This window comes from Canis lupus, chromosome 23 (assembly GCF_048164855.1).
Source record: "Canis lupus baileyi chromosome 23, mCanLup2.hap1, whole genome shotgun sequence".
Lineage (NCBI taxonomy): Eukaryota > Metazoa > Chordata > Mammalia > Carnivora > Canidae > Canis > Canis lupus.
Window position 1 is genome coordinate 34935219 of NC_132860.1, and position 17460 is coordinate 34952678.

The 17460-nt window shown below is 35.1% G+C and overlaps 1 long non-coding RNA gene across 1 annotated transcript in view; it reads right to left on the reverse strand.

Annotated features, from left to right (window-relative positions):
• Positions 1-355: 355 nt before the first annotated feature.
• The window catches only part of LOC140615579 (uncharacterized), a 35296-nt gene continuing 18191 nt past the window's right edge, over positions 356-17460 (reverse strand). Inside the window, exons 3-4 of the long non-coding RNA XR_012016088.1 lie at positions 5993-6166; positions 356-448 (exon numbers count right to left, since the gene is read on the reverse strand). This is a non-coding gene — a long non-coding RNA (uncharacterized lncRNA). The remainder of the gene's footprint in view (positions 449-5992; positions 6167-17460) is intronic.

Below are 17460 nucleotides of genomic sequence, written 5' to 3' on the forward strand. Positions count from 1 at the left end.
TTAAATAAAACATTCTTGAGGCTATTATAAAAAGTTCAAAGGCTCTTCTGTGTAAGTTAAAGTATATGGGAAATTTTCCATTTCACAAGGTGGTTGTGGGAATTATATGGGACACAGTAATTTGAGAAGACACTGGAGAACAAGGCACATAGTTGTTTTCTCCCTCACCTAGTCCTAATATACACTAATATTCTGCCAAGTAAAAGAGTTCTTCATCCGCTTAAAACACATAATTTAATTCAATTAATTTATCATAGTATGATATCAACAATGAGGAAGATATAATCAAAGACGTCTATCCTACCTAGAAGGCAATGTGACTTAGTGAAAGTAATCAAATTTAATGAGTACATTTGCACATTCAGATTTCTTTATTCAGTCTAATTCTTAGTATCTGACTACTCCTAGAATCCACATGGCTCTATGTTATCAAAGTCATTCCAATCACCTGTAATTGAAACAAGTGAGAATTTATTAATATTTCTGTAATATTAACCAAAAACACTACTATAAAAGGAAATAACATACAGACATCAAGTAAGACAAGTTCTAACTCACTATTGCTTCAGGACACTACCAGTACTTTGCCTTGTACAGCCTTCTTTTCATCTATTTCATACAAATACAAGTGATAAAGCAAGGAAAAGAGTTCATTACTACTGCTGACACAACTCTGTACATTTATTTTCCATTTTATCTTATTCCTTCTTGTTCTTTGTAAATGAAAGCATAGAGTATATCCTCATTCATGTGTGATATGATTTCTTCAGCATAACACCTATGAGATTTTATTTGTGTTTTTCTTCCTTTTTAATTTCTATGTACTATTCCATGATGTGAATATACTACTTTTTTTTTTTTTTCAGTTTTCCTTTTGATAGTCATGTTTCCAGGTTGGGGTATTATTAATAAAGTTGCTATGAATATTCTTGTAAAAATCTTTTGGAGCTAAGTTTTCCTTTTTTTCTTTCTCTTGGTTAACACCTAGAAACAGAATTGCTAGGTCAAAGAATAAGCATGTGTTTAAATTTATTTTTTTTAGACTGCCATTTATCTCAAGTGATTTTATAATTTTATATGCCTATAACAGAAAGGAAAGTTTTCATTGCTCTTCACTAACATTTATATCACAAGTCTTTTTAACTTTAGCCATTTTAGTGAGTATATTGAGGTATTTCTTTGTGGTTTTAATTTGTATTTCCTGTATGACTAAAGATAGTAGCTTTTATTAAATTAGATTATTGGTGTTTTTGTAGATCATCTTATGTGAAATGTGAAGTCTTTAGTCCATTTTTAATAATTGAATTGATTGGGGTGCCTGAGTGGCTCAGTTAAGTGGGCATCCAAATCTTGATTTTGGCTTAGGTCATGATCTCAGGATTGTGAGATCAAGCACCATGTCAGGCTCCCTGCTTGGGGATCCTGCTGGAGATTCTCTCCTTCTCCCACTGCCTCTGCCTCTCCCTACAAAACTCTCTCTGTATCCCTCCCTCTAAAAAAGAAGGGAAAAGGAGAAAAAAATAATTGAATTGTTTTTAATATTGAGTTATAGGAGTTTGTCACATAATTGCAAAGTATTCTGTGAGATATATGTTTTGCAGTTATCCTATCTGTGGCTTTTCTATTCATTTCCCTAATACTAAATTAAATAAGCAGAAGCTTTTATGTTTGATAAAATATAATTCATCATTTTAATGGTTATTATTTCTTTAATCTTAGGTCCCAAAGATATGTACATGTATTTTCTTCTGGAAATTTCATTGTTTTAGCTTCTATGTTTTAGTCTTGAATAATTTTTTAAATTCATGTAAGCTAGGATTTTCTTTTCCCATATGGCTTTTCAGTTGTTTCTACACGACCTGTGGATATTTTTTCCCAATAGTTTGAATCTTTTATTTAAAATCAATTAACAACGTAAATGTCAATTTTTTAAATTGTCAGTGCTATGTTAAATGGGTTTTTAAATGTATATTTGCCAATTTGTTGTTATAAGTATACAGAAAGAAATATTTTTAAGAAATATTTTTTAATATCAACCTTGTATTTTGAAAACTTGTTTAATTTAAATTTTAGTACTTGTAGGTTGTTTTTGTATTCCTTTGGGATTTTCTACATAAAACATTATGTCACTTTTAAATAGAGAGTTTTCCTTTTCAACATTTATGACTTTTTATCTTGCTTTGTTGTAATGGTTAGGCCTTCTAGCATAATACAATGTTGAAGAGGAATGGTAAAAGCAGGCATTCTTGTCTTGAAAAGATCTCTGGGAGAAAGTGTTCAATATTTCACTGAGTATAATAAATAGCCTTTGTTTTGTTTTGCTTGTAGATACTTCTTACTAGATTGAGAAAGTTTTCTGGCGTTCCTTGATTATGTAGAGTTTTCATCTAATGGGCACTGAATTGTGTTAAATAACCTTACTGCAACTATTGAGAAAATCATATTTTTCTCCCTTTTTTGGTTAATGCAGTATGTTATGCTGATTTATTTCCAAATGAAAAAATCACATTTGTGTCCCCAAGATAAATTTCCCTTGGTCATTAGAGGTCATTTGATGAAAATTATTAATATTCTACTTTTTGCATCTATATTCACAAGAGGTATTATTTTTTATTTTTTGATGCATTTCAATCTTTTTATTTACATTCAATTAGCCAATATATAGCACATCATTAGTTTCATATGTAGTGTTTAATAATTTATCAGTTGCATATAACACCCAGTGCTTAAATCACATGCCCATCACTCAAGGACTCCATCCACCCACCCACCCACCACCCCTTCAGCAACCCTCAGTTTATTTCCTATAGTTAAGAGTTTCTGATGGTTTTTCTCCCTCTCTGATGACTTACCATTCAGTTTTCCCTCCCTTTCTCTATGATCTTCTATGCTGTTTCTTATATTCCACATATGAGTGAAACCATAGGATAATTGTCTTTCTTTCTTTGATTGATTTGTTTTTGTTCAGTTAATACCCTCCAGTTCCATCCACATCAATGTAAATGGTAAGATTTCATCCTTTCTGATGGCTGAGCAATATTCTACTCTGTGTGTGTGTGGGGGGGGGGGGCGTGTATGATACACACCACATATTTATCCATTCACCTTCTGATGAATATCTTGGGTCTTTACACAGTTTGGCTATTGTGAACATTGCTGCTACAAACATTGGGGCACAGGTGCCCCTTTGAGTCATTATATTTGTATCTTTGGGGTAAATACTTAGTAGTGCAATTGCTGGGTCATAGGGTAGTTCTATTTTTCACTTCTGGAGGAAACTCCATGCTCTTTTTCAGAGTGACTGTACCAGTTGCATTCCCACCAATATTGTAAGAGGGTTCCCCTTTCTCCACCTCCTTGCCAACATTTGTTGCTTCCCATCTGACTGGTGTGAGGTGATATCTCATTGTGGTTTTGATTTGTAGTTCCATGATGCCAAGTGTTGCAGAGCATTTTTTCACATGTCTATTGACCATTTGTATGTCTTCTTTGGAGAAATGTCTGTTCATGTCTTCTGCCCATTTCTTGACTGGATTTTCTTTTCTGGGTGTTGAGTTTGATTAGTTCTTTATAGATCTTGGATACTAGCTCTTTATCTGGAGGATCATGTGCAAATATCTTCTGCCTATCCATAGGTTGCCTTTCAGTTTTATTGACTGTTTCCTTTGCTGTGCAGAAAATTTTTTAATTGATGAAGTCCCAATGGTTTATTTTTCTTTTGTTTCCTTGCCTTTGGAGATGTATCTAGCAAGAAGTTGCTGTGGCTGAGGTTGAAGAGCTTGCTACCCTGTGTTCCTCTCTAGGATTTTGAGGGATTCTTTTCTCACATTCATCCATATACAATATCTTTTTTTTTTTAAGATTTATTTATTCATTCATGAGACACACACACACACAGAGGGAGAGAGAGAGAAAGAGAGAGAGGCAGAGACACAGGCGGAGGGAGAAGCAGGCTCCACGTAGGGAGCCTGGTGTGGGATTTGATCCAGAGACTCCAGCATCACACCCCAGGCCAAAGGCAGGCACTAAACTGCTGAGCCACCCAGGGATCCCCAATATCTTTTATTTTAATGTATTTTCCAGTTTTAGTATCAGCATCATCTTGGCATTATAAAATAAGTTGAGAAGTTTTCCTTTCTACTTTATTTCTGAAAGAATACATGTAATTTTGGTATTTTTTTCTTTATTTGTTGTATAGATTCATCCGGAGAAGACCTATGCAGCTGGAATCCTCTTTATGTTATGGGTTTTTGATAAGTAATTTCTTTAATTCATATTTTGTATTTTACCTATATAAATTCTAACGAACTGTATTTTTCAAGAAATGTAAATATTTCATTAAAGTTGTCTAAGTTTTTATCTTTTAAAATTGGTAGAATCCCTCATGTAACTCTTTCCCTCGTAACTGATATTGCCAATTTATGATGTTTCTCTTTCATTTCTGGTCACTTTGTGAGGATTTTTTATTGATTTTTAATTTTTTCAAAGAACTAAATTTATAACTTTTCTTTGTCTCTCTATTTAATTGATTTCTGTTCTCATTTTTATTCTATTTATTTCTCTTTATTTACTTTGAGCTAATATTTTCCTATTTTCTTAGGAGGAAAATTATATCATTGCTTGTTTAAGGACTTATTTCTATTTTTTTTAAAGATTTTATTTATTTATGAGAGAGAGAAAAGCAGAGACATAGGCAGAGGGAGAAGCAGGCTCCCTGAGAGGATCCTAGATCCTGTGGGACTTGATCCTATGATCACGACCTGAGCCCAAGGCAGATGCTCAACCACTGAGCCACCCAAGTGTCCCTCTTATTTCTAATATAAACATTTAAAGCTATAAATTTTCCTTTTAGCACAAATTAGGCTATGCTCCATAATTTTTACATTTCTCTAATCATTTGAATCAAAATACCTTTTAATTTCCTTTGTGATTTTTAAATTTAGTCCATGTTATTTATGAGTATGTTGTTAATCTTAAACATTTAGATGTTTTATGTATCACTGTTTTTCTAAAGATTTTATTTACTCATTCATGAGAGGCACAGAGAGAGAGAGAGAGGCAGAGACACAGGCAGAGGAAGAAGCAGGCTCCATGCAAGGAGCCCGATGCGGGACCCAATCCCAGGACTCCAGGATCATACCCTGGGCCTAAGGCAGGAACCAAACCGCTGAGCCACCCAGGGATCCCCAATGTATCACTGTTTTAATGTATCAAATTGTTACTGATTTCTACCTTAATTCATTTGTATTCAGGAAACATTTATATGCTTTCAATAACTTTGCATTCATTAAAACTTATTTTACAATCTTTTATATGGTCTATTTTTGTGAAGGTTTTGTGCAAAGTTGAAAAGAACATATGTTTGCTTTCCTTAAATGTAGTCATCTATAAATGTCAATTAGGTTAAGTTTTTGATAGGATTACTTAGATTTTCTGTATCATCAGTGTATATCTGATAGTTGCTCTATCAAGTATATATGTTCAATTACTAGTAGAGCAACTGTTAGTGTACTTTTGTCTATTTCTCCCTTTAAATTATATAAATTTTTGCTTCTAGTATTTAAAAACTATTAGGTGCATATACATTTATTATGCTAGGTATTTCTGATTGACTACCCAACTTATTATTACAGAATATCACTTTTTAAAAGTACTCCTTATTGGACACCTGCGTGGCTCAGTCAGTTAAGTGTCTGCCTTTGGCTCAGGTCATGACCAGAGTCCAGGGATCAATCCCCACATCTGGCTTCCTGTCAGAGGGGAGCCTGCCTCTCCTTCTCCCTCTGCCTGCCACTCCCCTTGCTTGTGCTCCCTCTTTCTCTGTTGAATGAATGAATGAATGAATGAATGAATAAATGTACTCATCTTCCCAGCATTTCCACTAAAAATAATATTTATTATTATTGTTGTTGTTATTATTACTGTTACTATCTAAGTACTCCTTATCTTGAAGTCTATTGTGTTTGACTTGAATACAGCTACTGTAGCTTACCTGTGGTTACTTTTTGTATGATATTTCTTCATCCATTCTTTTCATCTCAGTCCATTTCTCTTTATCAAAGGTAGATAGCACATGGTTGGGTTTTTCTTTTAATCCAATCTGTTAATCTCTCCTCTTTAATTTGACTGTTTGGTCCAGGGATCAGCAAATCTTTTCTACAAACAGCTAAATAGTAAATATTTTGTGTTATTTATTTATTTGTTTGTTTGTTTGTTCATGAGAGACAGAGAGAGACAGAGAGAGAGAGGCAGAGACACAGGCAGAGGGAAAAGCAAGCTCCCTGCCAGGAGCCCGATGTGAGACTTGATCCCAGGACCCCGGGATCATGACCTGAGCCAAAGGCAGACGCTCAACCACTGAGCCACCCAGGTATCCTGTCTATTTTATGTTTTATATACCATACAATTTCTCTCTCATAATTACTCAATTCTGCCATTTTAACGTCAAAGTGGTCCTAGACAATGGGTATAGCTGTGTTCCAATAAAACTTTAGTTATAAACAATGAAAAATTAACATTTAAATTTTGTTAAATTTTCCTTTTGCCAAAAAATATTATTCTTTTTGTATTTTTGACTATTTAAAATTTCAAAATCCACTCTTAAGCCATGGACACTACAAAAATATACCAGATTTGATGATGGGCATCCCAATTTAAGTTTGTTTACATTTAATATAATTATTAGTATGATTTATTTGTTTTCTTTTTGTTCTGTTTCATGTAGTCCTCATTTCTGGCTTTCTTTTTTGTTAATATAATATTTTCAGTTTTTCATTTCAATTTCTCTGTTAGCTTTCTAGCTACATGCATCACTAACTAATCACAGTCTACTTAATTTAGCTCTGCTTCAGATAGAATGTAAGACTTTTAGTTACATTTATTCCACCTATGTGCTGCTGTAAAATACATGTACCCACATGTATATACATATGCACATATTTTTATATACATATATATAATATTTATATTTTTTAAACTCACAATTTTTGCTTTAAATAGGATATGCTTTTAAATAATTAAAAAATGTATTTTACTTTTTCTTACCTACGGTTCTTTGTTACTTCTAATAAAGAGGAGAGTCCATATGGTACCTACATTTCATCCTGAAACTTTCTTTAGCATTTCTTGCAGTGAAAATCTGCTAGCAATAGTCTTTTGTTTTTATCTGAAAATGTTTTTATGTCATTCTCATGTGAAAGATATTTTCACTGAATAGAAAATTGTTTATAATTCTCATAATTTTAGGGGTGCCTGGATAACTCAGTGGTTGAGTGTCTGCCTTTGGCTCAGGGCGTGATCCCAGGATCTCAGAGTCCCAGGATCAAGTCTCTTATCAGGTTCCCCACAGGGAGGCTATGTCTTTGCCTCTTTGTGTATCTAATTAATAAATAAATTAAATCTTTAAAATAATAATAATAGTAATAACAATTCTCATAATTTTTAGCGTTTAAACATTCATCCATTTTCTTCTGGTTCCCATCATTTCTGAGGTGAATTCAGTATCATTTCAATCATTGTTTCCCATATGTAACACAATATTTTTGTACAGCAGCTTTCAAGAATTTCTCTTTATTGTTGGCTTTAGCAGTATGACTATGACGTACCTAGGAGGGATTCATTTGAATTCATCCTGCTTATACTTTCCTAAGCTTCTTGATTTGTTATTTTTCTTACCTTATTTAGTAATTTTTAAAAATAATTATTTCTTCAAGTATTTTCTGCCCCCATTCTTTGTCTCTTCTTACACAAATTTATATGTCTGATATACTACTTAGTATTGAATCTAATAATTCTTTCAGTATTTTTTTCTTATTCTTCAGAATAAATATTTTTCTACTGATCTATCACCAAGTCAAATTCACTGATCTTTCTTTATGCCTTATGCAAGTTGGTAGAATGAGTATGGCCTGTTGACATCAGCTAGTCTTTATGGACTGATGGAGTGAGGATTACAGTAGGCATATATCAAGGAAAAAGAAAATTCATTGACCCAAGAATATGGCTCTCAGTCACCAAGGCTGATCTTGCAACTGACCTTACTAAATATACAAACTTCTATCAACTGACATCATTATTGAGTCACCAGTATCGCTACCTTCCTCAAGGAGACCCACCAGCCAATTAGTCACAAATTGACTATATTGGGCTCCTTCAAATTAGAGTAGGTCGAAATTCACTGAAACTGGAATCAAACCATATTAGGAGTATGAGTTTGCCTTTCCTGCTTATAGTGTCTCAACCAGCATTTCTATTTGAGGGCTCATCAACAATAAAATTTTGTGTAATATCACATCATAGTAAGGGATACATCAAAGAAAGCATGGTAGTGGTCTCTAATTAACTTCCAATGGATCCATTGATTCTATCATATGCCATATACCCTAAGCTACCAGTGTGACAAAGAAAGATAATAATAGCCTTTTGAAGGCATATCTGGGTTTATAGCTTTGAAATAATGGGATTCAATCCTTTCAGATGCAGAGTATTCCCTAAATCAATACTTATTATACAGGTATTATATTTCTAGTATGTGGAATACATAAGTCTTGGATCAAAGGTAGAATCTAATTGGTTATATTTACTACTATTTCCAATAAGCTACTAATGAATATATACTAATTGTCCCTCCAATTGTAGTTTCTTTGTAGAGGGGAATACATCCTATTAAAGTTTATGTGTAGCTACCACCCAGTCATTTTGGACTCCTTGTGCTAAAAAAAAACCCCAAAGGTCAAAGAAGGGAAGTTACTATTCCAGCCAGGGTAATTAATACTGATATCAGAAGGAAGTAAAGTTGCTATTAAACAGTGTGGGGAAAAATAATACATTTGATGCCCAAGTGATCAAGTGGAGTTCCTCTTGATATTCTTCTGCCCAATTTTGATAGCCTATCAGCAAATGAAGCAGCCATAATCTGAATAAGACATGATACATAGGAACTCAAAATTCCTCAGGCATGAAAATCTTGGAGATGATACTAGCAAAAATGCTAATTAAGTGGCAGGAAAATCTAGAATGATAGTAATGGAGGAAAATTATGAATATCACTTGTAGCCTGGAGAGCATCTGCAGCAGGAAATGCTGCAAGAGATTTCATCCCATCAATCTTCTTCTAGTAAGGAGTATGAACACCCCCAGCAAATGAACAAACAGAACCTAGAAAAAGCTCTCTGTAGATGAATTATTATTATAGTGTGAATTATTATTATTATTATTATTTATATTATTATTATAGGGAACAAGTGGATCCAAGTGGTAGATTATTCAGAACTGAGATTAACTCCCAACTGCCAGGCATGTTGTCTGCTTATAGTTTTTGGGAACTGAGTCCCTCCCTGAAACTTGCTTGTCCCAACAGAGCTGCCTCACCCAAAATTCCATCCTCAAAGTCTGTCTACATCCAGTGATCTATTGATGAAGGTGAACAAAGACCCAGATTCTCTGCTTCAATGTGAGACACCCATGAAATGCCATCCTTGTGTCACATCATTCGGTGGGATTAGCTGAGTCTCTGCTGCAACTATACTGAAGATCAGTCTGTTGCTCTGACCACTGCTGCTTCCCTTACTCTTTTACAGGTAGTATATCTGAAACTACTCCTCAATAACCCACTTGCACTCAAAACTTCATCTTAGGTTCTATTTCAGGAAATCTAGGCTATAGATACATTTAATAACTTCTTTTCAGATTAAAAAAAGTATTGAACTATAAATGTAAAATGGCTATTACTATAAGTGGTTAAACAACGAGAAGAACTTCTCTGTAAATTGTACTTTCCTTACTCCACTGAAGCTACTTTTCCCAAGACTACTCCCTAATAAACTACCTGAACATAAATCTCTATCCCAAGTTTGTTTCCTGGAGAAACCTAAGGCAAGCCTGAAATATACATTATGGCCATTATACTCATTAGTGAAATGGAGACTCAGAGAGGTGAAGTGATTTGCTCAAGGATTACACAGCAATAAGTAACAGGGCAACTAATCCAAACCCCAGGCTGATTCCAAAGCCCTATGCTTGTGACAATATCACACTGCCTTCCCTCTTTTCTCCAACTGAGCATGACTTTATTAATAAAAGAAACTGCAGCCTCTTCTGTTTGCTTTAAAGTAAACCTTCTCAAGCTGACAGCTCTATCAGAACTTGCCACTTAGAATTTAATGCCATGCAGCCTGGTTGGGGCTTGTCAGATTTACAGTAAAGCCCAAATGGATGCTATGCCATTATGCATTTAATGTACTGCCCTCATGGAGCCAGCCACCACGTTAAATACTTAATGCCAGTCAAATTTATTTACAGAATCAACCTTCTCCCTTTCATATATTGCCTTTTATCCTTTAGGCTGAAGCCTCTGGGGCTCTTCAGGAGCCACTTGGCACTTTGTCCACCTAGAGCAATCCTTTGCCAATGGTGACATTTTCCAGTCCAGAATGAGAACTATTTATGAAGAGAAACAGGTCCCAAGGAACTTCAGGTTGAGAGAAAAAAAGATGAAATACAAAAAAGATATTGTTATAATGTGGAGCTTGTAGAAATAGATAAAAGAGCTCTTTTGTTCTCTTTTGCCCTACATCAAAATGCTAGTTATGTTGACCAAAGTCTTTTGAAGACTGATTCCAAATCCACCAGCTTTACTTCTTTTTCGCCTTTTGAAGTATTACTGATATGAAAAGGGTAGGTAGAGAAGTTTAGAGTATTGTATCTGCCTTGCCATCCCAGTAGAGTTCCTGGGGTCACTCCAATAAATATTGGCTAACAATGTTTTTGGTAGGACTTCAGTTATAACTTCCTCCATCCACAGTTTGAAACCCAGAGGCACTGCTCTTTCTCTTGACACATTCACATGACTGCCATGCTGCTATGTTGTTAGGAACACATGTAAAGAAGACAAATACAAGTGAGATCATAGCTGAAGAGGAGCAAAGAGAGTTTCTGTAAGTCATGTTATGTCAGAAATAGCTGAAGGATATAAATATGTACAGACTAAGAAGATTAAGAGAGAGTAGCAGTGTTCTACCTAGGGGGAGCAGGATTATCCACATCCAGCTCTTGTCTTGCCCAATTCAAGCTCTTCTCACAGATAATTCCCTGTCCAGAAGGGTTCTTAATTATTCCTGCTCTCAACTCTTGCTTGGTTAACAATGACTCATTCTTCAGATCTCATTTTAAATGTCACTTCCTCATGAGGTGTTTTGTCCACCACCATCACATCTATGAATACTACCACCATCAGAACTGGTCAGTTTGGCCTCTTCTATGAGCTTATAAAACCTCTGTAGTTTTACATAATAGCTCTTATTATGGTTTGAAACTAATTTATGCATTTTATGTTATTTTCCAGTTACTACTGATTTCATACTATATTCAAAATCCTATCACCACATCAACCAGTACTATTTTGTTTATTATTACATCCTTAGAGCTAGGGTAGGGCTTTGCATAAAATAGGCACTCAACAAATACCTTTTTCGGAGAAAATAACATGTTCATAAGAATGAATGAATGGATGAATGACTTATAAAGAGACCTAAAAACAGAAAGTAGAGAAAGCCACATGACAATTAAATAGAAGTAAAACTGTTATTCATCAGCAAATCTGCTATATATATGAGAATGAGCTCTCTGCCAGAGAAAGTATTCAAAACCAGAGAATAAGATTTGTTTTTAAAGCTTATGTATGTATTAATTAAACTTAGAAATAATTGCCACTTGATATAATATTCTAGAGTTTTAAGATTCTATTAATATATCCTCTTTCTTTTCCTTCTCCATAAGGTCATCCATTTGTATTAGATTTTGACTGACAACTTCAATGACCACCTAACAAATCCCTCAGCTCTCATAGTTGTGGCAAAACAAACTTCTTAGATACTATCAGGAATTTGTAGGAAAGGTGATTTATTCATTGAAAGTCCACTCTTTTGTTTTTCATTTATGAAACAGTAATTCCCCATGTCCTGTCCATCAATCCTGTCTCTTCTGGATATAGCAAATGGCTTTGTATATTGAATGTTTAAAACATAGTTTTTGGTGATTTTTTCCCCATTCCCCTGAAAATGGTTCATATACTTATGAAGGTAAAAAATACAAATAGCGAATTCACCAATCTACAATGATTTCTGGAGGGACTCTATTTCCAATCTAAGTTTGCATAATACACAGGTAATGAACAAAAAGAAGTAGAAAACTAGGTGGAAAGAAGTTGTTAAAATAAAGTAATCAGGGGTGCCTGAGTGGCTCAGTCCTTTAAGCATGAGCTTTCTGTTCTGCTTATGATCTTGGAGTCCTGGGATCCAGCCGCTCATGTAGCTCCCTGCTCCACAGGGAGCCCTCTTCTCCCTCTCCCTCTCCCTCTGCCTACCACTCCCCCTGCTTGTGCTTTCCCTCCCTCCCTCTCTCATAAATAAATAAATAAACAAACAAACTAATCAATACAATATAAATAAAAATAAGGAAAATTTATAAGCAGGAGGCAGATTTTGACTCAATATGAAAAAACTTTCCAGGAGCATCCAGGCAGTTCAGTAGACTGTCTGCCTTCAGCTCAGGTCATGATCCTGGAGTCCTGGGATTGAGTCAGGTTCCATGTTCAGCAGGTAGCCTGCTTTTCCTCTCCCTCTACTCCTCTCCCTGACCCCTGGCTCTTTCATTCACTCACTCTCTGAAATATATAAATAAAATCTTTTTTAAAAAAGAAGAAGAAAAAATCTTCCAAATTTTAAGTAATGAGTTTCCTGATGATGAGAGTGTTTAAATGGTGGCTGATGGACACCGAATAGAGAGGATAGGTTAATACTTATACACCAAAGTGATTTTGAATTGCAATGACATTTAAAAGTCTTTCCAATTGTGAGGTTTTCCAAGATTGTTGTTTTAATTTGAAAAAGAAATACATAAACAACTGGGAATTAAGAGTAGAACAATATGGTACCAAGTAATCTATAAACTCATTCTATTCAGGAGAGGACACAATCATTCAGGTAAAGTAATCTACTTGCTAGTCTATTCAAGAAACACTATTTTTCCACCTAACAGATAAGGAAACTGCTACTCAGACAAGAAAAAAATATTCCAAGCATTTATGTAATAAAACATGTAATATAATTATGGGACTTTCATCCTAGTATTTCTGATTCCAAAATCCATGCTCTTTATATAATATCTAATTAAGTGAGTAGAGAAATAAAATCAGGGGGAGAGAGAGGGAAGATGGTGGCAGAGTAGGAGAACCCTAGGCTGTCCTTGTCCCACAAATACCACTAGATAACTACCAAACCATCCTAAATATCCCAGGAATTGACCTGAAGTGTGGCAGAACAAATTCTGTAACTAAAGGTAGAGGAGAGGCCATATTGAGGAGGACAGGAAATGGTTTGGAAGAGAAATGGATCTTGGGCACTGTGGTGGGGAGGGAGCTATGGTTGCAAAGAAGGGCAAGAGACAAACTAGTATACAGAGGAGCGCAAAGGGAAAATTAATCCCCATAGCAACTGGTATGGAAAATGAGAGGGCCAAATTTTGTGAGTTCTTACAAATAGCAATGTTTAAAGAATGGAGTTTTAAAGGTCAGCATGGCTGACTCTGTGGGAGTTCAGAAAGCATTTCACTAATCTTGGAGAAAGAGCAGGGCAAATAGTCCCAGAATATACAACATGAAAACAGCACTCTGAAGAGTACCTGTAGCACATAGTGGAGAAATTATTTGTTCATCTCAGAGGACATCCCAGAGAGACAGCAGTGAGTTGTTTCTCTGGGAACAAAAGAACTAGCAGGCACCCTTTCCCCAGTCTAAGCAGAAGGCCATCTGCAAGAAGCAACACAGCAACACTTGCTATATAACTTGCTTATACCAAACCTCAGGGCCCCATGCTCCACTGGAACTGTCCATCCCATTCACATTTGCCTCAGTTCCATCACAGGGGGCCCACTCCCCCAGATGACTAGCCCTAAAACCTATTCACACCATGTCTCCTGACACAGGAGTTTTTCAGAGCTTTGGTACCAGGGGTGGTGACAAAAAGTCTCATTTCACAAAAAGGTCAGAGCACATCTAGTTAAAACACTCCATATTCAGGCCAGGGGCAAAATACCATCCTGGACAGGCTCTATAGAGCCTATGCAGATGACTGGTCTGAAGGATAAAGCAGCCAGGACAAAACAGCAGAGAATACACACCACACACTGGAGACACTTCCAAAAGCATCAGGCCCTGGGGAGTAAGGTACACTAGAGGGCACTACAAAACCTCTTCTCTATAAAGATATTATACTCAAGAACAACAGACATAGCTGACTTTCCTAGCACAAAGAAACAGGCAGAGAGATTTAGACAAAATGAAAAGATGGAGAAATTTATGCCAAATGAAACAAAACAAAACAAAACAGGACAAGGCCACAGCCATAAATCTAAGCAAACCAGTTATAAATAACATCCCTGATAGAGAATTTAAGTTAATGAGCATAAAGATACTCAGTGAACTTGAGAAAAGAGTGGAATACATTAGGAAGATCCTTAAGACAGAGATAAGGAATAACATTGCAAGGCAATGTGTTAAAGGGCATAATAAACAAAATGAGAAACATGCTTGATGGAAGGAATAATAGGCTGGAAGGAGCAGAAGAACAAGTTAATTATCTAGAAGATAGAGTAATATAAAGTAGTCAAACTGAACGAAAGAGAAAAAAAAAAGAATTGTGCAAAATGAGAACACACTTAGAGAAATCACTGAGTCCATAATAACACTTGTATTATAAAAGTCCCAGAAGAAGAAGAAGAGAGAGAGAAAAAAAGTCAGAGAATTTCTTTGAAGACATAATAGCTGCAAACTTCCCTAATCTGGGTAAAGAAGCAAATATCTATTTCCGAGAGGCACAGAGAACTCCCAAACAAAATTAACAAAAGCAGAGCCATAACAAAACATATTGTAATTAAATTGGCAAAATACTGTGATAAAGTAAAATGTTTTAAAAGCAGCAAGAAAAAAGGCAGTAACTTACTGGGAAAACCCATAAGACTGGCAAGAGATTTCTCACAAGAAACCTTCCAAGCCAGAAAGGAATGGTATAATATATTCAGAGTGATAAATGGGAGAAATCTGCATCCAAGAATACTCTATCCATCAAGAATATCATTCAGAATAAAAGGAGAGATAGCTTCCCAAACAAAAACTAAAGAAGTCCAGGACCCTAAACCAGGCCTGCAAGAAACATTAAAGGGGACACTTTAAGTGAAAAGGAAAACCTAGGGGAATCCCTGGGTGGTGCAGTGGTTTGGCGCCTGCCTTTGGCTTAGGGCGCGATCCTGGAGACCCGGGATCGAATCCCACGTCAGGCTCCTGGTACATGGAGCCTGCTTCTCCCTCTGCCTATGTCTCTGCCTCTGTGTGTGTGTGTGTGTGTGTGTGTGTGTGAGATTATCGTAAATAAATAAAAATTAAAAAAAAAAGAAAAGGAAAACCTAAAAGTAACAACATAAAAGTAGGAAACAGGAAAGCAGTGAAAATGAATATTCATTTTACAAATGAATGTAAAAGAAAATCAGTCAAGAAAGAAACACACAAAGAACATAAAATATAATGGTATATGCCTAAAAAAATGTGGGGAGAATAGGGGTAACAAATGGGTTCAACTTAAGCAAACATCAACTTAATGGAGGCTGCTATAAGCAGAAGAGGTTATATACAAACCTAATGGTAACTATATATCACAAACAACTAATAAATAGGCAAAAAATAAAGAGAAGGAAATCCAAATATAATACTAAAGAAAATCAGCAAATCATGAAAGAAAAACAAGGATCAGAAAAAAATCTTCAGAAAGACCACAAAATAATAAATGACAATAAATACATATCTATCAATAATTACTTTGAATGTAAATGATCTACATTCTCCAATCAAAAGACATAGAGTGAGAGAATGGATAAAAAAGCATCTATAAGATGCCTACAAGAAACTTATTTTAGACCTAAATACACCTGCAGATTTAAAGTAATGGGATGGAAAAACATCTATGATGCAAATAATTGTCAAAAGAAAGCTGGAGTAGTAATACACCAGAAAAAATAGGCTTTAAAATGAAAACTATAAAAAGAGACAAAGAAGGACACTGTATAATAATAAAGGGGACAATCCAACAAGAAGATACACAATTGTAAATATTGATGCAGCCAACCTAGTAGCACTCAAATACAAAAAACATTTAATAACATAAAGTATCTAATCAATAATAATACAATAATAGTAGAAGATTTTAACACTCCGATTACATCAATGGTCAGTCAGGTCCTTTATTTTTTTTATTTTTATTTATTTATGATAGTAACAGAGAGAGAGAGAGAGAGAGAAAGACAAGCAGAGGGAGAAGCAGGCTCCATGCACCGGGAGCCCGATGTGGGATTCGATCCCGGGTCTCCAGGATTGCGCCCTGGGTCAAAGGCAGGCGCTAAACTGCTGCGCCACCCAGGGATCCCCAGTCAGGTCCTTTAAATGGAAAATTAACAATGAAATAATGGTTTTGAATGATACACTGAAACATACGGATTTAACAGATATATGCAGAACATTGTATCCTAAAACAACAAAATAGACAGTCTTTTTAAGTGCATATATACAATATTCTCCAGAATAGATCACATATTAGTTCATAAAACAACTCTCAGCAAATTCAAGAAGATTAAAGTCTTTCCCTGCATATTTTCTCACTACAACACTATGAAACTGTAAATCAACCACAAGAAAAAATCTGGAAAGACCACAAATACATGGAGGTTAAATAACATGCTTCTAAATAATGAATGGGTCAACCAGGAAATAAAAGAAGAAATAAAAAGTACATGGAAACAAATAAAAATGACAACACAACAGTCCAAAATTTCTGGAATGTAACAAAAGCAGTTCTAAGAGGGAAGTTTATAGCAATACAGAGCTACCTCAAGAGCAAGAAAAATCTCAAACAACCAAACCTTACACCTAGAAGAGCTAGAAAAAGAGTAACAAACCAAACACTGGCAGAAAAAAAAAAAGGATATAACAAAGAATAGAACACAAATAAATGACACAGAAATTAAAAACAATAGAACAGATCAATGAAACCAGAAGCTGGTTTTTTTGAAATGACCAGCAAAAGTGATAAAAGTCTAGCCAGACTTGTCAAGAAAAAAAGGAAAGGACTCACATAAATAAAATCACAAATAATAGATAATAACAACCAACACCAAGGAAATACAAGAGAATATTATGAAAACCTATATGCCAACAAATTGGAGAACTTAGAAGAAATAGACAAATTACTAGAAACATATAAGTACCCAAAACTGAAACAGGAAGAAATAGAAAATTTGAACACACTGATAACCAGCATAGAAATTGAATCTGTAGTCAAAAAATTGTCCCAGAAAAACAAAAGTCCCGGACCAGATGCCTTCACACCCAAATTCTACTATACATTTAAAAGGAAGTTA